Here is a 26,471-nt window from a genome sequence, read left to right on the forward strand (position 1 = left end):
CCTGCTGATAGTTCTTGGAGCCAATCCAAACACTTCAACCGCTAACAACTGGCTCCTACTCAAAATATAAGAGTGTCAGATCATGACACTAGCAAAAACACCATCCTAAAATAGATATGAGCTGCTATTCTGGTGATCGCCCGCTAACCAATAGTGTTGGGAAGGTTACTTTTAAAATGTATTCCATTACAGAATACAGAATACATGCCCAAAAATGTATTCTGTAATGTATTCCGTTACGTTACTCAATGAGAGTAACGTATTCTGAATACTTTGGATTACTTAATATATTATCATGCTGTTTACAACTACGTGAATGTACTATTGCTGTGATTTATTACTGTTACTGAAGGTCCGCGGCTCCAAACCGTAGTAAAGGGACCTCTGGCTAATACGGTGGGTTCTGTGTTGGCTCGTAGCCGAAAACTAGCTTTACTTTGTTGTCTGGGTCAACTTTGCTAGCGAGAGACAGAGAGAGGCGTTGAAAGGCTGCTCCAACGGAACTTATTGTTTTTGGAGGAAAACACGAACACGGTGTACAGTCGAGTTTTAATAGCTTACTTACAACTAGGCTCGTCAGGCACTCTTCTTGGCTGCAGTGGTTATTATTATATTTACATGCTTCCAGCTCCCGTTTTTGCTCGATGACAGCTCGTACTTTTCCTTTTTCTCCCTCCCTCGCTCACAGACACATAACGTGTATGGCAGTCCATTCTCCCTGCAGCACGGACTACACTGCCTATGATGCTACATTCTTCAGATCTATACCTGTAGCATTCTGCCTATTAGCTTAGCACAACAACAACAAAAAGGCCTCTCTCACCCAGGAAACACGCAGAGAGAGAGCGTCACCCTGTAACCATGGCAACCGTAACGCTGCCGCCGGGAACAACAGAACGTAGCTGTCAAACAAAACCCAAACAGTCCTGACCCGTGACAATATGAAACAGGGAAGTACCGCCGTGTAATCCATTTATTTCAACAAAGTAACTGTATTCTAAATACCACCTTTTTAAACGGTAACTGTAACGGAATACAGTTACTCATATTTTGTATTTTAAATACGTAACGGCGGTACACGTATTCCGTTACTCCCCAACACTGCTAACCAACAATATGAAAACATCTGTCTTAAAAGACCAGTTATCAGCTATGAAAAAACCAACAAGGTGAGCTTGTGGGAACACTGTCAGGGCTGAGGGTGATTTACAAGTATATGAACACATTTCTGAAATACTACAAATTCTGCATCGCTGCGTGAAGCATCAGCAGCATCTGTTTCAGAGTCACGGTCATGATCGTTTTTTTTGGTTTTTTTTTAAATTCCCTTTATCTGCTAAGCTTACAGTGCTTTCTATCCTTTTGCCAAGAAACAAACTTTACAGAATTTCAGAAATGTAATCATCAGCCTTGAGTGGAGAAAGATGAACAGGAGGAAAACATAAACATTGACCCCATTTCCAAAAAAGTTGGGAATGCTGCGATCACAATAATAATGGAACCAATGATTTGCTTATAATTTAAAATCTAGATGTTGAATATTTCCATGTTTCCCACTAACCCGCATCCATAAGAACAACGATTCCTATACTGATGTGATGGGATTTAAGCTGCTTGATATGGAATTTCAAAAGTTTCTCTTTCTTCTGGTGCTGTCAGCGTTAATCTCGTTAAAATGCCGTTAACGCCATAACCGCATTAACGGCAAATCTCTGTTAGCGAGTTAACGCGGATCGCCCCATGCAAGTGCTGCATGGCGTCAGCGCGTTAAGCTCGTTAATACGTTAGCGCTGTGCAGCCCCTGATGTCATTAATGCCATTTTAACGAGATTAACACTGGCAGCACTACTTTCTTCATATCATTCACTTCATATGTATTCAGTAAAGGTTTTCAGTCGATGAAATATCTGGAATCGGTCCAGTCCTTCAATTGAGCCAGCCCTTTTCTGCTTCCAAGGAGCCCGAGTTTCTTGCAACTTTTTAAAGTGCTCTTGAGCAATAGTTCAAAGTTCTTCTTTGGACATCTGCTACTTTTTCACACCAGTGATTGTAATTTTCTGAAGAATTTTCAGAAATGGTCTCAGTGGACAAGCGGCCATCAAGAAACCTTTTTTAAGGAAAGGAAATGGGAAGAAGAGGCTCCGGTGTTTGAAATTACTCAACAAGTGGCTGAAAATCTGTGGAAGTTGTCTACAAAATAAGGTGGAGGCTCCATCATCATTTGGAGCTGCAGGTTTTGGAGAGCTTATCAAAATCTGGTGGCACTTTACATTAAATTGTGAATAGTACCATCAGTTGTAAATTCACCATGCAATACCACCTGGAAAGTATCTCATTAGCAAAGGTTTCATTTCAGAGCATAATGAATATAATAATGAAAATAAACACACAGGAAGCAGCGTGGTTCAAAAACGTTTAGCTCTTAACAAAAAACAGACTGGAACCAAATCCAAAGCCGAGCTGGAGAACTGTGACTGAAAGAAATGACAAGAAATCCTACCTAAGACACTTCAGTTAGCGTTGTATTATTTGTCATAACAGATATTGACTTTCAAGGAATTGTGCAAACTCTGATTTTGCCTTCATTTCAATGAATTGCTCCTTCTATTTGCCATTTTCCCAGCAAAATATAAAGAAATAAAGGGTGGCTCAAATCTTTTGCACTGTACTGTGTCTAGTAATGGAGTCAGTCACTTGACTACTCTTTATTTATATAAAGATTCAGGGCAGAAGTATAAATTAAGCTTCTGAGTTTGAGCTTCATGTCATCTTCTGCTTGAAAGAACCAAGGCTGTCCCACTTTCTCTTTAACCTAAAAGAAGCAGTTTCCACAATTTTCAAAAATAAATTCGAATTATGATCTCCCGGGACAGTTTTTCCAATTTTTAAAATTATTTTTATTTAAACAACATTCAAGCATTTCTGTAAAAATGTTTGTAATATTACAAAAAAAAAAAAAAAAAAACTGTAACAGGGGAAACACAAGTAGATTCAGCCAATCACTAACAATGAAGGAGGTATGGTACCACAAGCACAAAAATACATTTTTGACTGCAACTTTATGCATTTTCCTTGTCCCTGTTTTGAACATTTAAACTGTAGCATAACACATCTTATTAGTGTCAACCATGCTGCTGAAATGTTATTCTGTGCAGTCGCCCATTTCAATACACGTGGCAAACCTGGCGATGGATAAGCACAGTGAATGCACAGTAAGGCCACACACTGTTTGGGTCCCGAGTCAAATCGGAAGTGTGGAAACTAAAAAAAAAGCAAAAAAAAAAAAAAAAAAAAAAAAAAAAACCACCCACACAATCGGCTCACACAAAATCCTTTTAGCCTTAGCAGTAATATGAAAATTGGTTGTCACACAGCATGTTTTACTTATCCTCCCTTAAACCCTTTTGAGCTTCTGTAAGATGTGAATCCTCTGTGAATTATAATTCCATTTCACTGCACACAAACAACATATTCACGAGAGGAACCGATTTGTTTCCGTAAACAAACACGGCTAAAAACATCCCGAGCATGATAGCTGTCAAACTTTTTACCTGCTAAAATCCAAATCACGCACGGTAAACCAAATGATGAGCTTGATTGAGAGCATGACATTCCCGATAAGGCCCATTAAGAAAATATAAAGGTTCATCCTACATTAAGGCAAAGCAGCGTCTCTGTCGACGCCAGATTACCGGCAAAGCGTCCCATCGTGCATTTTCGCTTCTCTGAGATGAGAAAGGATTTGCTGAGATCAAATGTGATTGTAAAGCCCCAAAACACTTGAGTACAGCCAACTCATTAGACTGCAACAAAATCCAATGAGGGAATACAGCTCCAGTGGGCATGCAGTACCAACTAACCTGCTCAGTAATTGTGTATGCACCTAAATTAAAGAGGCAACTCTCTTGATTTAGTTTTGAAGAAAAAAAAAAAAAAAGAATATTCAGACATAAAAAGCACACAAATTCTAAGAGGAACATAAATGACATATAAAGGCTTTACCTCGTTAGGATATTAAACTAATCTGTAAATAAAAATAAATAAAAAATGCATAGCCTTCTTGAAGACAAATATGAAGACAAAACCAAATCTTTTAAAACACCTGAGACTCAAGTCATGTGAGCAGCTAACATGAACCTGTAGCTGTTGACAAATCAAGTAGGAAATCCATTCAGTTATTGTAGTTTGGAATGGATAGCCTGGTGTTGTTAGCATGGCATTTAAAAACATTTTTTTTTTTAAATTTGGTATATTGTTAGTAGAGATGGACCGATCCAATATTACGTATCGGTATCGGTCCGATACTGACCCAAATTACTGGATCGGATATCGGCGAGAAATAAAAAATGTAATCCGATCCATTAAATATCAAAAAAGCACCTCACAAAACTTGCTACACGGCGTAACTCGGCTCATAACCGTAGCACGTCGCAGCAGTGTGCATCACGTGATAGAGCGGCTGTGTGTATTTGTAGCCTAGCTAGCAAACCAGCTTTTCATCTCCGAGGAAGTTTTCCCAGAGAGAAGTAAAGCAAGTGTGTAAGTTCATCTCTGAATGTCTGTAAAGCATTCCCACGTTAAGCTTAACAACCGATATATGGAGCGACTGCCTCTCTCTCTCTCTCTCTCTCTCTTTCCTGCTGCTACTTCAATCGTGAAACAGCTTAATGATCAGCTGATCGGCTTTTCTGTCGCGAGTCCGTCTCTCTTCTTAGTTTTTGGCCCACTTCTCACCAGAAAGAGGAAACCAGCGGCTGAACAACAGCAGCACTATTAAGCTTGATAATCTGTTGTTAGAATTTATTTAATATTACTTTCTACACCAGGATCTTTTTCTACGTAGCTGACGGCTGGTAACTGTGCAGGGGCGGATCTAGCAAAGTTTAGCCAGGGGTGCCAATAGGGCATGAACAGGGAAAAGGGGGCACAAAGACATACTTTTCTTTCTTATTCTCATTTAAAATGTCTAGCTTTTAAAAATAATTGTCTGACTCTTACACCCAAAGTTTTAATCTGATGTAAAATATATAGAAGTCCATTACTGTATACAGTAACTGTTAAGTCTAATATACCCTAGTAAGCTATAGTACTTTTTCCTTTGGGAAGGTACCATCTGTGCAGTCTGCAATTCTGTTGAAGAAAGATGTTGAATCTATTTAATTATTCTTGAAAAATAATTTTTGTGCATTTCCCCCCTGCATCAAATTAAATTTGATTACATCGATTAAGCATCATGAGGTGGAGGGTGGTTCCCTATTTTTTTTTTTGCTGGGAGTTTGCAACCCTATTAGTTAGGTTGCTTAATATTTCTGCTAAGTACTCTTTAAAATACCAGAATAGGGAGGATGGTGCAGGTTTAAGTTTATTAGATTGATCAGTGTTGCTGAACTATGAAATATTTTCGGCGCAGTGTATTTTTTACATACAGGTATAACAGAATAGCTTTAGTGTTGTTATTTATTTAAACTTGAGTATGAACTTATACAAAATGCAACAAGATATTAAAAAAACGTTTTATTGATTAAAAAACACACTATATCGGATTCATATCGGTATCGGCAGATATCCAAATTTATGATATCGGTATCGGTATCGGACATAATAAAGTGGTACTGTGCCATCTCTAATTGTTAGTCAGCCAGATGTTAATTAAAAACGAGTCTGGGAAAACATTCTAATATTACAACCCTTAGTTTCCCAGATTTGGTATTATATTAGCCCAAGCAGCCTTCTGTGGTAAAAGACCAATTAATTGATCAAATTACAGGCAAAGAGAAAATCTATGGATGTAAACATTTTTTATGGCAATAACCAAACAAAGAACTCAAAGACTTGCATCTCGAGTTTCACTTGATTCGATGAAGATGGAGTTGTGTTTTCAGCGGTGACTACAGTAGTCAGCTATTTCATTCTTGGCATAATTTCGCTCCATTCTGGCGAATCCATCTGGAGGCAGGCCCGTCTGTTTGCCTGCACACTTTGATTACCTGCTCATCTGCTTTTATGTGGCTGTACAATTCATCCACCTGCATCAGGGTGTTGTCAGTTAGCAGCATTTTCTCTCTATTTTATACACCTGCCTCTCAGAGCTACACCTAAACATCAAAGCTAATTGCCACCAAACAGCAGAAGAGGAGTTAAAACCACCAGAATGTGAGGAAACGTTAGCGATTTTTAGGAAAGGAGGCCCCTCGAGCAGAGGAAAAGGTGCCGCTGCCCTCACACACCGAACCACCAGTACATGTAAGAGTAACACAGACAGAGAACGTATAAATCCTTAATCATTAATACACTGTAGACTCCCACACTCAACACAAAGCCTCCGTTCCCCTCCTGACTTTAAACCCACTGCACCAGTTACACCTACACTCCTTTGATGTACTGCAAGCTCACATAACGAAGAATATTCAACAGGACCGCTTTGCTGTAAACAACATTTTTCATGTGACGTACACCAACCATAGCAGAAACTCATTCAGGGCCAGTTTAATCACAGTGCACTGGCCCTGAATGAATAATAAGTGTGGATTTTCAGAGAAGTGTCACTAAACATGATGACTAATATACATTGTTCTATGTTCTATAAAAGTCCCCTTTATGACCACTCAGTACATTTCATGCATGGATTTGGGGATGGAATAATCTAAATTTAAAAACAGTTTGTTTTACTTCAATTTCTTAACCTTCACTAATTAGCACTACAATCGAAGAGTGTTTTTCACCAGAAAACTGCAGGTTATTACAGTCTATAGCCACATGGTACAGTTTGGCCCTCTAATTGAATATGTGGGTGGAACATGTCTGCTGGTGTCATTACTGCATAACTTGGCACCCTCATAGCTTAGAAAATTTAAGGAACTGTAAGAGCGTGCATTTCAAAATCAAGCTATTACATTTTCCTAACCCTACCCAAATAATGTTCACATCAAAATGAAATCAAAACCTTAAATTGATCCCAGCAAAAGCTCAACCCCAAGTCATCCTAATATTTGGTTAAACATCTGCACCTTTCTGTTAAATGCTCTGCATTTCTGATAAGAAACAACTTGATTCAACGTTAGTTAATTTTAGTCTTGTGCTCTTACCCAACTAGAATTGTGGGTGGGTGAAAACTATCACCTCTACTATTGAGCAGAAGCTGGGGTAAATCCTGGTCAAACTGCCAATCCAGCCACAGGATTAACACAGACAGGAAACAAACACCCATAATCAATTTAGAAAATAATTAAAACAAGCCAATATCTATATCTTTGGTTAGTGGAAGGAAAACAAGGAAAAACCCAGCAATGTCCCAAATAATCTGCAGGTTAAAATCCAGCATATTCGAGCTGTGATGCACTGACACTCCATACTTATTCTTGATTCTCTATCCTATGATGAATGCCATCACAAAGAAAAACTAAAGTAAGGAAAAATTCTTTGCCAGCAACAATGAGCTCAGATTTCAAACAAGCGAGCCCTGAAGGTCTTCGGCATTTTACCTGCGTATCATATTTACCCTGAATAAAAGGTGACAATGTACATGTACCTGCTGCCAAAGACTATGTCCGAGAGGCTGACAGGGAAGTTAATACCCTTCAACAGAATTGCCATGAGCAAAAGGGAAGCACCGTGAATGAGTTAGCTTAGACACATCCCAGGTGCATCCCTCGATCTCCTGCCACCTGATCTAGACCAGCGGTCCCCAACCTTTTTTGCGCCGCGGACCGGTTTATGCCCGACAATATTTTCACGGACCGGCCTTTAAGGTGTGGCGGATAAATACAACAAAATAAAACTAGTACCGGTACCGAAAAAAGAAGATTTATTCATAACACCCAGGAAAACTGAGTTAACGATAAAAGCACTAACAAAATAACGCTGAAAACCGATAAAAACCCTGAAAACCATACATTTCACACCTGAGCCTCAACTCTCGCGGCCCGGTACCAAACGACTCACGGACCGGTAACGGTCCAAGGCCCGGGGGTTGGGGACCGCTGATCTAGACAATACGACTTCTATATCCTGTTTAAAGTACTGAAGAGTGAGGAATTACTCTAGGCTCGTAGTTACTTGCAGCACTGTGCAACAATTTGTAGTACTTATGCTTTAGTCATGCATTTCTATTTTGGCCCATTTTAGATTTGTGTTTCAAAACAATTCCCCCAACAGCCACACCTCTTAAACTAATCATTCAGGTATCGTCCATCCCATTGCCAAAGGTGTATAGATGTGTTCTGATGTTATCCGTCTCTTCTAAACAATGGTCTACCTCCATCTCTCATCACAAAAGCTTTGTCAACATGGAAAAGTCCCCCAGAGTCTCAAAGTACACCGATACATTTACTTAATGTTTGCATTCATGTGAGTTACGAAGCCTGCAGGCTGTGTAACCCAGTCTATTCCTAAGACAGCACTTTGTAACAGACCTGGTGCAATCTAACTATTCTGCCTGCGAGATAATACTGGCTTAAATACTAAAATAACAGAACACACCAAGTGTCTACACACATTAAAGATGACAGATTATAGGATATGCTGTGTTGTGATGGAAGCTATATTCTGTAAGATGTGCACCGATTCACCTGTGTCTACATTTGGTAACTACCGGGTAATTCCAGCCGACAGGAGTCGGGGGTTTGCCATACATCTGCCACTACGCCTCTAGTAAATTAAGAAAACTACATCTCTATCAGAGAAACAAGATGTAGAGAGCCCTGATAATCAAATAGTGCATGCTTGTGTCTTCCCTGTATTTGCACAGACAAATAAACCCCACACATCTCAAATAGCGACTTACAGGTATCCCTAAACTCCAATATAAAAACTAACTGGATATCACCACTTATTATAGCAAATCAACTGCAATTGACTTTGTTGCCTATTGACTGTCTTAAATGAACGCATTATCTCGACTCTGTGGACACACTCTATCAATAATATAATGACCTGCCAAGACTGCTGCCCTTGCTTTGGGTTAAGGATTAGGCTGCACTGACCTCCACTGGAGCTAGTAAATGCACATCCAAGAGAACAAATGCTGACAGATGCCAAAGGATGGGAGCTGTCAGTATGGTTTGTGTTAAGCACTGTGTCATTTGAGTTAGAAACTCAGAGACACGGGGTTTGACACACGCATCACACCAGTGGAGACAGACAGCTCACAGAGAACATGAAAGAGTAAGGGGAAAGCGTGTTACATTTTGTAACTGTGCACAAAGAATTTGATTTCATGTGTAGAGAACTCCAAGACAAAGAGCTCGTGAGATAAAAGGAAAATTAGAACGAGCGCTAGAACATGTAGCTACCGTTCAATAGATCAATGAGGCAGACTAGTGCCTGCTGGGAATACCCATGCCCTATTACAGTAACATGTCCTCTAATCCAATAATAGAACAGCTTACAAGTCAAACAGGCCAATCCTAGAGGATTTCTGAACCAGACAGACAATCAATTCGATATTTGACCAGAGCTTGTTAGTACCTACACAAGGCCAAACTGGGCTAGTGCAAGCCCATGTACACATAGTTCACCTGCCTCTCAGTTTATCACAGTAACATATAGCAACTTGTTGTTCCAGACGAACACATCACTTTCTAATTTGAAGTTAAAAGTTGATTTATTCTCTGACCCAAAGCACTGCACAAAGGCAGCGTGTATTTATCATGCAGTAGCATTCACTGTGCACATGCCCCTAGGAGATTGGGAGCAATCGCTGTTGTTGTTTTTTTGAAAAAAGAAACCCCTTTTTAAATGCCTGATAACAAATACCAAGATAACAAAGTTTTAATTAACCATGACTGATAGCAAAAAAAATAAATAAATCAGTGAAAACCACATACAAAAGCTAAAACTTACACTCTCGCCCCAGGTTGGAAAAACTAATGTGCTCCTAGAGCATGTTACAAATTGCGATCCATCCATTTTTTATGCACTGCTAGCGAATAATGATCACGCTGTGTAATGCAGTACTTTGTCAGGCTTCACCATAGTAATTCTGAGTGGGTTTAGTTGAATTATTATAAGGCAACACATGCTAACACTGGCTCTTAAACTCAAAGTCGCTGGCATAAGTTAGCATCTTTGTCAGTGGTTCTCAGTCTGAATGATGCAGATTGGTTCAAGAAAAAAAAACTTACAGCTTAGCATTATGAATAAAAATCTAATTAAAATTGAATTAAAATATATTATATACTGATTAAATAACACAGAAAAACACAAGTACAAGCAGTGGTTACATTCATGTGAGACAAAGCTATTAGGATGTTGTCCAACAAGTGCGTTCTATCATCTAAGACAAATGTAAGGATTAATTTTCTAACTTGATTTGTAAGCTCACACAATAATCGACGTAGAGGCTGCGAGAGTTCTACTGGAGGTAAACCACAGGAGGAAATGCTTGAAGCTTTGAGAAGAACGAAAGGGCAGCGTTTAATCAATTCCTTATAATTCGGTGCTGTGCTGATGTTCTGAAATCCTAAATCGAAAAGAAACCACCCTCCAAGCGCTGTAAAAATCGGTATTGCTCATTTTTAGCACCTTTTGCACAGCTAACAGCCTGCTGGCCTTTTCCATTGCTCCTCATCTCCACTGGCCTTTCAAGTGTTTCATATATTCGGTTAATGTTTTCTCAACTACACAAACACCCTCCCACATGTAGGGTTGGTCGTCCTGACAATTATTCCATGATGAATGAGTTTCAGAGTGTTTACCAATTTCATGTACATCTGGAACAAGCCAGCCTTTTCTTCTAAATAACCTCAGCTGCCAATAAATCAATTTTTATGACCACTCATATCCAAGGCAAACGCAGTGTAAACAAGGCATTCTAGACCCTCTCTTGACTATTCATCAGGCAGAAATGAAATTGATCTAAAGCACACAAGCTTAGTCACACACACAATCAAACCAGCACAGTTAGAAATGAGGTCATCATCATCATCATCCAGCCAGCATGAATGGGGCTGCAGAGGACAGGAGGTTGAAAGAGTCAGTGGAAAGTGTTGGACGAGGAACTGAGTAAATATCGCTCTCTCTCTCTCTCCGAGTGTAATATCGAGTCAAGTGGTGACCCTGCTTACTGCTCACCATGTGCATTCCAGTTCACACAGGCTCACGCTGGGTAAAAGTCACCGGACTGAGCAGATGCTGGAAGTCTTTCAAATGCATCAGCGCATAGGAGACAAAAATGAAATCCTTTGGGAGTACAGTCACATGCACATACATACACATCTGGTTTCAAGGTAAACTTGTTAATGAATATTTATGCCTGTGTTCCACGAGGCCTGTGGTGTTTTCTTCTGTTAGTATCGGAGAGATAGAAACACTCAAACTCCACTGTTTAGTCTTTTTAAGTCTCAGAGGAAGTTTTGATAAATGCATGTTGACTGAGAGAGGGAGGCTTTGCAGGTGTCAACCAACTGTATTTTTTATCTTAGATTTTAATTTTATTTTTTTAAAGGCCAAATTGGAAAATGGAAAAGAAAATTCATGTGTCAGATAACATTTTAAACAACCAGTCTCTTCTTTTTGGCTTTTTGCTGTGTTACAAATGCTCAAATAAATATAATTTAACATCCATAAAACTAAAAATAAAATTGCTATACTTTAACTGCTTTCCATTATTGCCTGGTTTTAAAAATGCATGTAGGAACATTCACACCCTTCTACGTGGGGGGAAAAAAAAGTTGCATGTTAAAAAACCCTGCTTGCATAATTATCCACCTGGTTGGTGGTGGGGTTAGGTGACAGACTGCATATGCCACAGGTCACAAACTCCAAGTCTTTTGTGTGCCTGTGTGTTTTTGCATGTGCATTTGAAAGAGAGAGAGAGCGAGCTTGGCAAACAGCTAAGCCAGGCAGGTGATGCATCTCTGTCGGCAGCGGCTCTTGTGCAGGTGTCGGGTTTCATGCAAGCGAAGAAGACAGGCAAACAGTCCCACAACTGCAACACATTCAACATAATGAGGCAGTGTGAAACACAGTCAGCATGATCATTTATTATCATTACCCTGTTTTTTGTTGCGTTTGCCTACATTAAGTAAATAAAAGTTAACGGAAAAATTGCTCAAGCTGTTACTAATATTTCCGGGAACTGAAAATCTTGAGTGATGTGAACCTGGACCATATCAGCCTCTTAACTAGAAGTAGGGAGTCTATTTGAATCTATTCAAAATATGAAGCCAAACCACAGTCACCCCCATCATTTGGCTCAATTTGTCATATGGATATCAGCTTTGACGGGTACTTGAAAACAAACGTGGCTGTGTAAGACTTCTCTTTTCCGAGCCAATACTCGGACTTAATCTTGCATTACAACCCTCACTTACTCCCACACTGCAGTTTTCAAGTAAAGACCACAGCTTTTGTTTTCTATTTAGAATATGGATTCAGCCTCTAACAACTCCATTGCTACTCAAGGATTTGTTCAAATACAGGTTGCTATGGTTACAGAGGCAGGTTGTGGCTCGACTATCATCTGATCTGCTTTATAAGGCATTAAAATGAGAAAACACTGTTTGTCTGATATTCAGAAAGTTTTCACAAGACTTTATGCGGTTCTATAAAAAAACAAACAAAAAAGACAAAAAACAAACTAAGTACACCCCATGATTTAGGAAGTTGTTGAACCACCTTTAGCAGGCAATAACTTGAAGTGATTACTTTCTTTACAATTTTATCAACCTTTCACATCTATGTGGAGAAATTTTGGCACGCTGTTCATTAAAGCGTCGCTTCAGTTCATTTGTGTTTGCAGTCATACGTTTATCCAGAGCCTCTCTTAAGGTCTTACCACAGCATTTACTTTGAATGGAAATTACATACCCGTCTACAAACACTGGCTAACTACTCTCTGTGCTGAGGCACAGCTTTTACTTTGAAGGCAAACATTGTCCATTTCTAGTGTGTGTTGAATTTGTTTATGCTCTACCAACCTCAGCTTAGCAAGTATTTGCAGACCAACACAAACAAACAAAAAATACAAGTAATCACTGCAATCAGCAAGTAGCCAGAGTCCGAACCGTCAGAACCGCTGGCAGTCAATACATATTTTTCCTCAATAATTGGTGATTGCATCACACCCAATAAGGCAAACAACTCTTGAGCAATGTGTGCGTGATGTCACATGAGAAACCTCAATACAGAGGAGTTCGTGGTCAACTCAATGACTGCAACGCCCCAGGTCCTGTAAATGAATCCCAGTGATCACCCCTCAACCTCATGCTTGGTATGAGGGGTTTGGCAAAACCCAAACACCACTTACCAGCACAAATATGCTACTGTGCATCATGACCACTTTGTGCGTCATGAGATGACCACATCATCTCCACCATGGACCAATGAGAGCAAAGTGAAGATGCTTGGTTCAAAATTGATTCACAAGTTTTGTGCTTTGTTCAGATGCAACTTTGTGAACCTCAGACATGCCACCGTGTGTATGTGTGTGCGTGTGTGCGTGTGTGTGTTTTTTAAGAGAGAACAGGCTTTCTGGCAGCCCCTCTGTGTTTTTCTAATTGTGCTGTCATGAACGATGACATTTAACATACTAACTGAGGCCTGTAGCGTCTCAGATGTAGTTTGAGGGTTTTTCCAACTTCTCTGAGCACTGCACTGGGCTGAACATCGTGGCATTTTGTTAACACACACATGAATGCTCTGGACCAGTAAACTGCCAAAACTTCTACTTATATAGCGGTGCTCACACTTGCTGATGATCAATTAATCAAGTGCACTTGACTAATAGCACCCAGTTGCTATTTACCTTCTTAACTCCTATGGAGACAGTAAGGAGGTTCTGCACAGAGGGTGCACTGATTATTATATTTCTGAAAAATGTTTAAAATTACAATTTGTCAAGTATAAATACTTTTCTTGTTTGTTTGTTTTTTTAATTGGCAGTTATTCAGTTCCCCCTTTGGTAAAGAAATATTTGCCGTTTCAATTCTTTCAGCTTTTCACAAAATTTTTTGAACATTTATCCAGCGCAGAATTCAAGAAACCAGAGAAATATCAGCAACATGTTATATTGTATTTTCCAACCGGTCAGTTTCAGTGAGAAGGGCCAGTATCTGCTAATGCTGATATTAGCAGATACTGCTAATATCAGCGTCTCATCTGTTAAAGCAAAAATTATTCAAAGATTAAACTCAGTCAAGAAAGCAGCCAACGCTATTTTAATACCCTAAATAAATGCTATACATTCTATTAACGACCAATTCTATTCTTTTTATTTGATTTATAGCTCTTGAAAGCAGAATGAAGAAGTAGTACATAATGAATGACATACTTTTATAGACTCGTCAGCCTACTTTGACCAACAAATTTGTAAGTCAAACTCAAAATATGATAAGTATCAAAGTTCTTTGTGATATCCTAAAAAGCATAAACAGTACAGCAGAAAGCTAAACACAGAGTGAAATCTTATTTGGGAATTACACAAAACTGATTAATAACATCCCCTCCTATTTTTCTCATCCCAAACTGGGATGTTGCCAAAGTCCATGATTCAACCCATCGTGGCTCCATCGTGACAGACAACTGCAGCCACACATCACAAAAAGAAAATGTGTATGTGTGTGTACCGAAATAAAGTGAAGGACAAAACTCATTCTAACACAATCTTTTTACAACAGCAAGGCCATTTCAAAGACGCTACCAGTGCCCACCTTGTCGTTCCAGGTTACCAGATTATTAAAAGACCCAAAATCCAATTCACTGCCATCGTTTCTTTTTTAGCTGCTGTTGTCTAAAGAGCTGCATCAAGCAGAAGTAGCACTATTAAAAAAAGATACATTAAAATATAATAATAAAAAACCCCAATAATAATAATAAAATGAATGAAGGGTCATCCTCATATAGAGAACAATGTAAATACAAAGACCGGTCAGAGGTCTATAAAGCTCATCTTCCTCTCAGACATAATTGAACACAGATCTCAGTGGACAGCACCACTTCCTCTCATCCCATCTGAAAACCACAGAGGACAGCTGGGCAACATCCATCAGAGAGCCAAAAATCCAAGAGTCACCAAACCATTGACAGACCACCCTGCCTGTTAGAGATTTGACACAAATGTGACTCACTCCACATTTGTTGTCATTCTTCCAGGCTTTGCAGGTTCTGAACAGACAAGCAGGCGCGAACAGATCTCTGTGCATGAATGTGCATTTGTCCATCTACTTTTCTTTACCCACATTCCTTCTGACAGGCTGCAATTTGTCTCGAAACAGAACCGAGCTGATCTATATCTTGTTATGTAAAGCCAGTGGCGTAGGGGGAGATCTGCTATAGGGAACCAATTTAAAAATGACTCAAGTAAAAAGGATGAGTTATAGCTCAACCTACACTAAGGGCTTGTATTTTAACTATTTCCATTTTGCACTGCTATTCTTAATAAGTCCGAGAAAATAATTCACATTAAAAAGATTTTATCAATTTTTACACTTGCAAGCAGCTTTAGAAATCAGCTGTAATATTATACATTCAAATTTAACATGTAAAATGTACTCTGACTTTTGGCTTTTACAGGTAAGACAAACTTTGGAGAATACCAGCCTTGGTAAACAAATGCATCAGAAACACAACATTTATCGAGGCACAGCTTTTACTTTGAAGGCAAACCTTGCAATAAATTACACCATTACTCAGTTCAAAGACAAACAGAGCTTTCCGTGCTAAATCCAGACCAGGATCAGAATATGACACATCCTACTTTCAACAAGTCTCTGGTAAATAGTGCAAAGATTTTATGGACCCAGTTTGCGCAGCTGAGTGTACAACAAGACATAAGAGCTCGGGACAATGTCGGGAGAATAAGGTGAAGAAGCTTGCTGAAGTTGTCCTTTCTCAGATGTAGTACACGACGAGAGAAAGTCCACATTAGATTCACTTTCACAACTGAAAATATTCAGTTTGGTTTAGCTAAGGGAGCTTCCTGGCCCATTACTTGTGCTATTCTTACAATAGTGCAAATCAGTCTAATCAGACATTGTACTGGGGAGCTGATGGATTTAACATGTGGATTTAAAGCCTTGATTGTGCTTTGTCTGCTATGGTCCGCTCAGGTCCGAGTGACTTTAATTTCATCATCAGACAATGCGTGCAAGGATCTGGGTGGACCCCATGTGACTGTGCAGATTTGTATGGGAGAATTTACATTACAATGCGCCAACTACGCATCCGGGCAGCAAAGGCCTACAAGCGGACTTCAAGGAAGTATAACAGGAATGACTCTTCGGCTATCATGGCTCCAATATGATATCATATTTGTGCGTAACAAAGTATAACCAAAGCTCAATATGCCATTTATTCTCATATGCACTGCTGTCAAGTCTACAAAAAATGTAAACCTTTTATTTTATTTCTTACAATGTGATTTTCATACTTATTTCTCAAAACACTTTACTTTAGTGATGACATTGTAACCAATAAACTCTGCCATGCACTAAACGTTCATATAATCTCTGCTTTATATGCTTTTAATGTTTATTGGATGGATTGTGTTTCACGTGTGACTGGTTTCGTTAAAGTCTGAGGATAATCCCTGATGTCAGATAATTTCCATTAGTCACTTTTCTCCATAATAATTCCACATCCATCTGTAATAGCACAAGATCTTCAGTTTGAATACTGTTTGGATGAATGCAGATAGTAGTTAAGTCATTAGTGTAGCAGTGCCGACTCCAACTAAGGGCCGACACTGATGAACAAAGATATAATCACGGATGAAAGTGTCACTAGAGATCAAATAGAAACGATCAGTATCAAGCCAATTTATACATAAGTGACAATATTAACATTCAAGGTCCAAAGTACATGCAACATTTTTTATTTTAGCATGCTGAAAGTGGCTGCATTTATTGAATTTGTAGCTATTTCACTTTAAATCTATAAAAAGACTGATTTTTTAATAACCCATAACAAAAACATATAAAGATAAAAAACAAAAACAAAAACCCCCAAAAGAAAACAAGAAATCCAGGGGAGAATACCCATGATAGTTGGGTTGATTTGAATGCCAAGAAGGCCAAAGGATTTCCAGACTCTGAGGCCCCCCTCTATTTGGCAGTGATGCAATTCCGATTACACAACCCTTCCCAATGGCACAGTCACTCTGACTGGAAAAACAGGTGATTCACTATAATGGTGTCAGTTAGCTGGTGTGACGATGGCCTCAGTCTCACCCACCAGGAGGCATGACCTACTACTTGCCGGTAAAATGTCTTGTTGTGGAAGGAATTCAGCGATAGCTTGAAACAGTCAGGGTGGGATGTGGCCGAGAGCCATTCACTTCACAGGGGGAGTAAGACCAATTATCATATAAAAAATAAATATTTCATCTGTTTGTTGACCAACCAAAAAAAATAGTCACATTGCCTACTCTGCTCATCAGTAGCATTTTACTTTCTGAAATCACAGACAGTCCTGGAAACAACAACAATAAACTAAGGGTATTTAAATAAAAGTACATATAGCATTGCTACAAATATCACAAGATCAAGCAGGCAGGTTTCTGCTATGCCGACTGTGAAATCACTTCTTCCTCAGCACAGCGCTCCTTGTTTAAGAAATACTTGCCATTGCTGTTGAATGATGCCGCTCTGACTCACTAATTCCACAACATCTGGTCATAGTCAGTTGTAACCACTGCTTTACAGTCACCATAGTGACATACCATATCATCATGGTTAGACAACCTCAGCTGCAAGGTATCAGATCAACTGATACTGATACTGTACAAAAATATATCTGTAATTTAAACATTTATATTTATATAATATAAGTTAGTTCATTCATTCATTAGTATATTGTTTCAAAAGAGTGCAATAACAATGTAAATCAAAATTATATACTGCAAGGAAAAAGACAAAGCTGCTGGGTTAAAAGTGACTTATTTCAGTAATCCAGCATTGGGTCAAACATGGACGAATAGAGCACCAAGATAGTCCAACCCAGAATTTTGGGTTGATGTGCCTGGAAACATTAGGCTCTTCATATCCAGCACAACAGTTCCCATAATAAGACTACATAATAGAATAAAATCTGTATCTTCACAGCATTATTAGTTCCATTTACAATTAATGAATCTTTCCTGGCAAGCAAGAGGCTGACAGTGCAACAATACATCCACTCAGGGCTGTACCATCGGCAACAGTTGCCGTGTTTAAAATGCAATATGTCGGCCATGCACAGAGAAACAGAACTAAAACAATTGGCAGTGATAAAAAGAAACAGAGTACCGATTAAAAAAAATAATTTAGAAAGGTTGCTGTCTCATGAGTAGCAGAGCAGAGGTGCTTCCACAGCATGTGGAAAAAGCATGTGAGGATGTCACACAATACCTTGGAAAATTAATAAATTATGGAAACCTGATCTGTTGCTAGCTCAGACTGCTTCTTTGCTCATCTACTGAGATATAAAGTTACTAACAAATAAAGGCACCTTTGTGTCTACTTTTTTCAGCAACCGTCTACTTCACCCTATTTTGGTGTCTTGCCGGAGATCCAAGGAAGTGTAGTGTAGTTTAGCTGGTAGCCGTTAGGATGTGAATAAAGATAAACAGCCCTCACAATGCAAGATACAGGGAAACCCAGTGCTGTTGTTTGTGTCAATGCTGGAAAGCAAGCTGCAGTAAAATCTTATACATTTCACATTTATCACCTTTAAATTCTGCAAAATGTAAAGAAAAGATCCTGAACTCAAACTAATATTTTTATAGATATATTTTGTGGCAATCATTAAGACAGCCAAAGCTGGTCTATATACTGTATGCGCCGTCTATCAAAAGGTTCATCTGCTCACAGCTTCACAAACTGAGCTCATGCTGGACTAATCATGTGAGAGCAAACAGAGTACTGAACAGCTGGAGGAGGCTAGGATCACACAAACTAGCTGAGCCACGACAGATATAAAGACTTTTAAGGAAAAGTTTGGACTGAGATACAAATTCGTTGTCCCCCTCCTCCTCTCCGTCTCTCTCTTTACTGGCAGCTCAATTCTGAACATCCCACCATATTAAAACTAAGATACACTACCATTTTCAAATGTAATGCTTTGTTAAATGAATGGGGAAACCCCTTTAAATCTGGGTTACGCTACAAAAACATGCAAATGTCAAACACTCTGCAGGACACCGATTTGTTTTCAGCTGTCTCTCGGGGCGTTAAACAACAGTCAACGCCAAAGGCAAAAGAAGCAATTTTTTAGCAGGCACAGCAAGAGACAAAACAGCAGCGTAATTAACATGTCATCACTTCAAAAAGCCGATTCTTAACCTATAGCCAGATTATAATTTAGGATTACACTTTAAGCACATCTGATTACATTGAGATCTGCCTGTTTATTGAAGCTTGGTACAAATCAACATCCAAGCCAATTAATTGCTGGAAAACTAAAACACACAGAAACTGTAAACTCATTTGCGGAGTGGAGCATAGTTACAAAGGAGTTGGGCACCAGATGTTGCCTAGTTAATTGCCCCCAGAAAGCAGCACATTGAGTCAACTTGAAAATGTACATTAGTGTGTGCTGTTAGAGAGGTCTGTATACAGGCAAACACAATTTAATATATTATAAAGTCTACTGACTATTAGTTAGTTGAATGTAAACGGCATAATCTCGAGTGTCCACAGAAAAGATCACAGAGTAACTGATAAATTGTACCAGGTGTGTCTTGCTTACACACTCTCCCCCTTGCTGGGTAAACACACAAATGGAGCGGAAGTAGACTGTTTAGTTTCAGCGGCTCCCTCGACTGGTGTGTAATGCTTTAGAGTGAGCTGTACAGGTGAAGTGCTTAAGCTTTCACTGTGAACCTGTAATCGTGTAAGTGAAGAGAATGACAATAATGGAAACAGAGAGAAAAAAAAAAACACTGAAAAATAAAAGGGCAGAAAATACAGTAAAACTAAAGATGCTGCTGCTGCAACTCCAAACAGCAGATAAAAGCAACACGACTAGAAATCATTTAGTGTGCTTCCATATGGCTCCCCGGCAGCTGGAAGCTACTCCTGATCATCCCGATAAGCCTCGTCAGAACAAACATGTAGCACGCGACAGAGCAGCAACCTAACTGTATAGGTTCCATTAACACAAAGTAGCACGTCTTCTACAATATACACAAACTGGATATTTTATCAGGTAGCTGATCGCTAATTTAACTATGTAGTCAGCTAATCACATGCAGGCAACTCAGTGGATTCAACTCATCTGGTCAACGCAAGCATCAGAATGGAAAAGAAATGGCGTGGTTGTTGAGCAGCAGTTCACTTGGTGAAAACGCCTTGTGGAGGTCAGAAATTTGACAATGACCAGACTGAGCACACTGAGGTCCTTTCAGCTAAAAAAAACCATGAAACTGAGGCTCATCAAACTGAAGAACAGATGAATGGAAAAACATTGCCACATGTGATCGATCTTGAATTCTGCTGCAACATTTGGATTGTAGGGTCAGAATATGGCGTGAACAACATGACTGTCATGGTCCTGGGTCGGTGACCCAGCGCTTTCAGTTCATTATTGTCACTTTTCTAGTTTGTTCTGATTTTGTATTTGTTCTTAGGGTTTGAGTTGTGTGTTCTATCATCCCTACCTGTGTCTCTCCTCTGCGTTCTGATCGTGTCCCCAGTTGGTTGTGTAAAACAGTCTGTGTGTTTCCTGTTTTACTTTGTAGGTTGGTGTCTCGTTATGTCCATTAGTTCCAGCTGTGTCCCCGCCTGTCTGCCATTTCCTAATTACCTGGTGTGTGTATTTATAGTGCGTGTCTGCCTGTGCTCCTCGTCGGCTCGTCTGTGTTTCATGGTGTCTGTTCCTCGTCTGTGTCTCTCTGCCTCCCACCCCATTTGTATGATCCGGTTTGTTATTTAGCTCACCCAGTTTAGGTTTATGTTCTGTCCTGCCCTCAGTTGTGTTATTTGTGCACTGTAAATAAACCCTCACTCATATCATCATATCGGCTGTCTGCATTTTGGGTCCTCCGTTTCCTCCACACCACACGGCTCACCCCGCCAGCCGTGACAGTACGAGCCGACCACAAGATGGATCCAGCAGCTTTGTCCGGGGAGAGCGACCTCGCACGCATCCAACGCCTGGTGGACTGGGTAACCCACACCTCCAACGCACAAGCGAAGGTTGTAGGGATAAATGCCATTGAGGCTATTCTGGATGGAAATCCCTATCTCCACCAGGTCAGGGGATTTTCGGACTTAATTCGCAACCTGCGTAAAGCCCGGGAGGTGGTGCAAGCTCGGGAATCCACAGACTTTGTCCAGCAGCAGCGAACTACGGCCGCCCCGGAACAGCCACGTCAGCTTCTCCCGCCGGAGGTTTTGCCCGGCCCGCCGGAGGTTTTGCCCGGCCCGCCGGAGGTTTTGCCCGGCCTGCCGGAGCCGTCCGCAGGGAGGAGGCGACGATCGCGCCGTCGGCGCGTCACCCCACAGCCGGATACTAGGACTATAGCACTACAGGCTGTGGTGAGTGGACAAGACACTCTTTCTGTTTCACCAGAACTTGTGACGGTTTATACCGGGGCTGTGTTTTTTGAGCCTGCTGCACAGCCGCAAGCTCGTTTAGCTGCACAGCCGCAAGCTCGTTTAGCTGCACAGCCGCAAGCTCGTTTAGCTGCACAGCAGCATTCAGCTCGGCCCCCGGTATCCCCACTAGCCCAGTCATCTATGCCATCTTCACCGACTCCCTCTGTACAGGAGGCTGCGTCTCTGCCTCCCGTTTTGGACTCTTTTTCTAAGTATTTTTTGCAGAGAGACAAACCACACAATCCTGCAAACGTTCCTCAAAAGCTGGCCAGTTGTGAGACTGAGATGCACTCCAGGGCCTCCCCAGAGGCTGGGTTTCAGCCCCCAGCAGACTCTGGACCCCTGGAGGTAAAGAAGCCAGCTGAGGACTGCACCCGGCTGTCGCTGCCTGAGCTGAGTCAATGCTCGGTGCAGCTGCAGTCAGCTTTGTGTTTGCCAGAGGCCCGTGTGCCTGCTGGTTCTGATCTGTTCCTGCCAGAGGCCCGTGCGCCTGCTGGTTCTGATCTGTTCCTGCCAGAGGCCCGTGCGCCTGCTGGTTCTGTTCTGCGCCCGCCAGAGGTCTCCGCGCCTGCTGGTTCTGTTCTGCGCCCACCAGAGGTCTCCGCGCCTGCTGGTTCTGTTCTGCGCCCGCCAGAGGTCTCCGCGCCTGCTGGTTCTGATCTGCGCCCGCCAGAGGTCTGCGCGCCTGCTGGTTCTGTTCTGCGCCTGCCAGGGGCCCCTGTGCCCGCTGGTCCCGAGACTGTTCTCGCTGGAGGGCCCGAGGAGCCCGTCCAGCCTCCTGTCCCGTCCGCTGGAGGGCCCGAGGAGCCCGTCCAGCCTCCTGTCCCGTCCGCTGGGGGGCCCGAGGAGCCCGTCCAGCCCCAAGACTCGTCCGCTGGAGGGCCCGAGGAGCCCGTCCAGCCCCAAGACTCGTCCGCTGGAGGGCCCGAGGAGCCCGTCCAGCCCCAAGACTCGTCCGCTGGAGGGCCCGAGGAGCCCGTCCAGCCCCAAGACTCGTCCGCTGGAGGGCCCGAGGAGCCCGTCCAGCCCCAAGACTCGTCCGCTGGAGGGCCCGAGGAGCCCGTCCAGCCCCAAGACTCGTCCGCTGGAGGGCCCGAGGAGCCCGTCCAGCCTTCTGCCTCGTCCGCTGGAGGCCCCGAGGAGCCCGTCCAGCCTTCTGCCTCGTCCGCTGGAGGGCCCGAGGAGCCCGTCCAGCCCCAAGACTCGTCCGCTGGAGGGCCCGAGGAGCCCGTCCAGCCCCAAGACTCGTCAGCTGGAGGGCCCGAGGAGCCCGTCCAGCCCCAAGACTCGTCAGCTGGAGGGCCCGAGGAGCCCGTCCAGTCTTCTGCCTCGTCAGCTGGAGGGCCCGAGGAGCCCGTCCAGCCGCCAGCTGCAGCCTCATCATCCTCGCCGGCTGCCGCTCCATCCACACCGCCGGCAGCAACAGCAGCTTCATCCACACCGCCGGCAGCAGCCGTGTCTTCATCCTCGCCGGCTGCAGCCTCCGTGTCTTCATCCTCGCCGGCTGCAGCCTCCGTGTCTTCATCCTCGCCGGCTGCAGCCTCCGTGTCTTCATCCTCGCCGGCTGCAGCCTCCGTGTCTTCATCCTCGCCGGCTGCAGCCTCCGTGTCTTCATCCTCGCCGGCTGCAGCCTCCGTGTCTTCATCCTCGCCGGCTGCAGCCTCCGTGTCTTCATCCTCGCCGGCTGCAGCCTCCGTGTCTTCATCCTCGCCGGCTGCAGCCTCCGTGTCTTCATCCTCGCCGGCTGCAGCCTCCGTGTCTTCATCCTCGCCGGCTGCAGCCTCCGTGTCTTCATCCTCGCCGGCTGCAGCCTCCGTGTCTTCATCCTCGCCGGCTGCAGCCTCCGTGTCTTCATCCTCGCCGGCTGCAGCCTCCGTGTCTTCATCCTCGCCTGGTCCAGCCTCTGCATCCGCCTCGCCTGGTCCAGCCTCTGCATCCGCCTCGCCTGGTGCTGCGGGGGCCACGCCACCTTCAGGTCCCAAACTGCTGCCTCGACATCGGCGGTCATCTGCCAGGCCGCTTGTTGGGCGTCATCGTCGATATGGACGACCTCCCACAGGCCGCCGCTACCTTCCGCGCGGCCGGCCTCCGGACTTGTGTCGTCGCCGCCGTTGCCGTCCGCACGGTCGGCCGCCTGACCCGTTTCCCTGTCGCCGCCGTTGCCGTCCGCACGGTCGGCCGCCTGACCCGTTTCCCTGTCGCCGCCGCTGCCGCGTGCACGGTCGGCCTCCTGAACTGTTTCCCTGTCGCCGCCGCTGCCGCGTGCACGGTTGGCCTCCTGAACTGTTTCCACTTCGCCGCCGCTGCCGTGTGCACGGTCGGCCTCCTGAACTGTTTCCACTTCGCCGCCGCTGCCTTCCGCGCGGTCGGCTTTTGGACCTGTGTTGTCAGCCTCCGGGTCGGCCTCCTGAACTATGTTTTGGGACCCTGTTCTTGGACTCCAGCATGTGTGTTTGTGTTTTGGACAATTCGCTTGGTTCGCTGGAGCTTGTTTTTGTTCGGTGTTGGTCCCTCCGTCCTGGACCCCCCGCCGCCCGCCCTGGGTTGGTCGTCTGTTTTTGTTTTGGGCTGTCTGGAGCCAGCCCTTGGAGGGGGGGTACTGTCATGGTCCTGGGTCGGTGACCCAGCGCTTTCAGTTCATTATTGTCACTTTTCTAGTTTGTTCTGATTTTGTATTTGTTCTTAGGGTTTGAGTTGTGTGTTCTATCATCCCTACCTGTGTCTCTCCTCTGCGTTCTGATCGTGTCCCCAGTTGGTTGTGTAAAACAGTCTGTGTGTTTCCTGTTTTACTTTGTAGGTTTGTGTCTCGTTATGTCCATTAGTTCCAGCTGTGTCCCCGCCTGTCTGCCATTTCCTAATTACCTGGTGTGTGTATTTATAGTGCGTGTCTGCCTGTGCTCCTCGTCGGCTCGTCTGTGTTTCATGGTGTCTGTTCCTCGTCTGTGTCTCTCTGCCTCCCACCCCATTTGTATGATCCGGTTTGTTATTTAGCTCACCCAGTTTAGGTTTATGTTCTGTCCTGCCCTCAGTTGTGTTATTTGTGCACTGTAAATAAACCCTCACTCATATCATCATATCGGCTGTCTGCATTTTGGGTCCTCCGTTTCCTCCACACCACACGGCTCACCCCGCCAGCCGTGACAATGACAGCATGGATCCATCCAGCCTTGTGTCAAAGGTTCAGGCTGGTTGTTATAATGTAACTGTGTGGAAGATATTTTCTTGGCATACTTTCGGCCTCTCAATACCAAATAAGCTTGTTTTAAATCTTTATCAGCAACCTTCACGACTAGAGTACTCAAACACATTTCTTGTCAATGAGTTCACTGTACTGAAATGGCTCTACAGTTATCAGATTCTCAAACTGTTGGAACGGCAGATTTCCATCATGGATGTAGAGCGGACAAATCTGCAGCGACTACGTGACGCTATCGTGTCAATATGGAATAAAATCTCTGAAGAACGTTTCCAGCACCTATGCCATACAGAATTAAGCAATATCTGAAGGCAAGACGGGGTTCAACACAGTACTAGCAAACTGTACCTTTTAAAGTGAATGAACTTCATATTCATCCTCTAGCATTGGTAGCAAAGTAAGAGCTTGCCACTGGGAAAATTTCATTGGTGTCCAATCTGTCTCAGTACAGCATAAAAGTCAAAACTGCAAAGCCTCCATTACAATTATCCAAATGTGTGATTTCACACTTTAATTTAATTTAATGAAAAGCCAAATCACACATTTTCAGCTACTTCTCTTTCACCCGTAAGTGGTGTTGTGTACCATCTGTAATGACTTCTTCCCCCCCCCCCCTCCTCCCAATCTATCCAGCCACAGTCCAGACATGTGATTTAAAAGCTTTTCTGTCACTATATGTATGCACCACATCTCCATTAACAGCCTCTTACCTTATTGCTCAGGAAAATGCAGCCCTGGATATCTGCTGATCTTCACAGCTGAAAAACAGAAAGGAGGATATTTATGAGCCACATTTGCAGAATGCAAAAATATAGACTTGCATACAAAAGATAATTACAAATGTTAATCTATACAGTGATTAAAGCAATGGATTCACAGCAGGAGTATTCATGCTCCACTGAAACAAAATACCTAGGCCTATACTTTTAGATATGTGTAACAGGCTATGACATATTTAACAGCAAATAAGGATAAAATACACTCCAGGCAAAGCATAATTAGGATATGCACAATAATTACTTTCTTGCTGTTAAGAACAAAGAGGAAAATGCATTCAGTTAACTAAACAGATGCAAATAAGTCAATAAAAAAAAAAAGCAGAACAGTTTAACTAAAATATTTTAAATGTCAAAAAAATTACTAGTTACAACTATGTAGCACGCTTATTACACAGCAGTCAGACATTTTGACTAAATGATATTTAACCAACAACATTGTGATTTAAAATTACCTACTTCATGTGAAGACTGCACTTTACAGGTATATCAGGCTAAAACATTTGAGGTTTGTTTATTAAGAAAATGAAAAAAACAATGTCCAAGGATACAAAGGTTTTACAAACAATCTACCACAAAAAAAGACAGCAAATTTAATCTGTGCTATAGCTGTATATGCAGTATTTTTCTACAGCTACAGTTTCCAAATGTTCAGGGCTGATCAATACAGCAAGACAGCCAGAACATTTCACAACAGGCAGCATGGATTATTACACCTGCCCAGGCAGTACAATATCATGCCCACAGCCAGAGTTAATGACAACTGGCTGCAGTGGCTCCAGACAGGGAGGAGGACTGATGGGTGGACAAGTGAGAGACACTCTTAAGGTGGATCATCGAAGGGTAAACCAGCACGCTGCAGGCACACTGTCATGCCTGTCCTCTCTCCCACGGGAGGCTCTGCACACACTGCGGTAACACCGTCACTTGCATTACTGCACAGTCGTCTTGAGTGTGAGAATGCGACATCCTTGTAATCCTATACCC

The 26,471-nt window shown here is 42.7% G+C and overlaps 1 protein-coding gene across 2 annotated transcripts in view; it reads right to left on the reverse strand.

Moving 5' to 3' along the window:
- tln2a (talin 2a) overlaps nt 1-26,471 on the reverse strand; it is a 111,307-nt gene that overhangs the window by 57,638 nt on the left and 27,198 nt on the right. For both annotated transcript variants that reach the window (XM_087831942.1, XM_087831987.1), the window contains exon 2: nt 25,419-25,466. The gene's annotated coding sequence lies outside the window, so the exon portion shown is untranslated. The remainder of the gene's footprint in view (nt 1-25,418; nt 25,467-26,471) is intronic.

The sequence above is a fragment of the Neolamprologus brichardi genome, chromosome 1, assembly GCF_056152115.1.
Source record: "Neolamprologus brichardi isolate AB-2024 chromosome 1, ASM5615211v1, whole genome shotgun sequence".
In the NCBI taxonomy this organism is placed as follows: Eukaryota; Metazoa; Chordata; class Actinopteri; order Cichliformes; family Cichlidae; genus Neolamprologus; species Neolamprologus brichardi.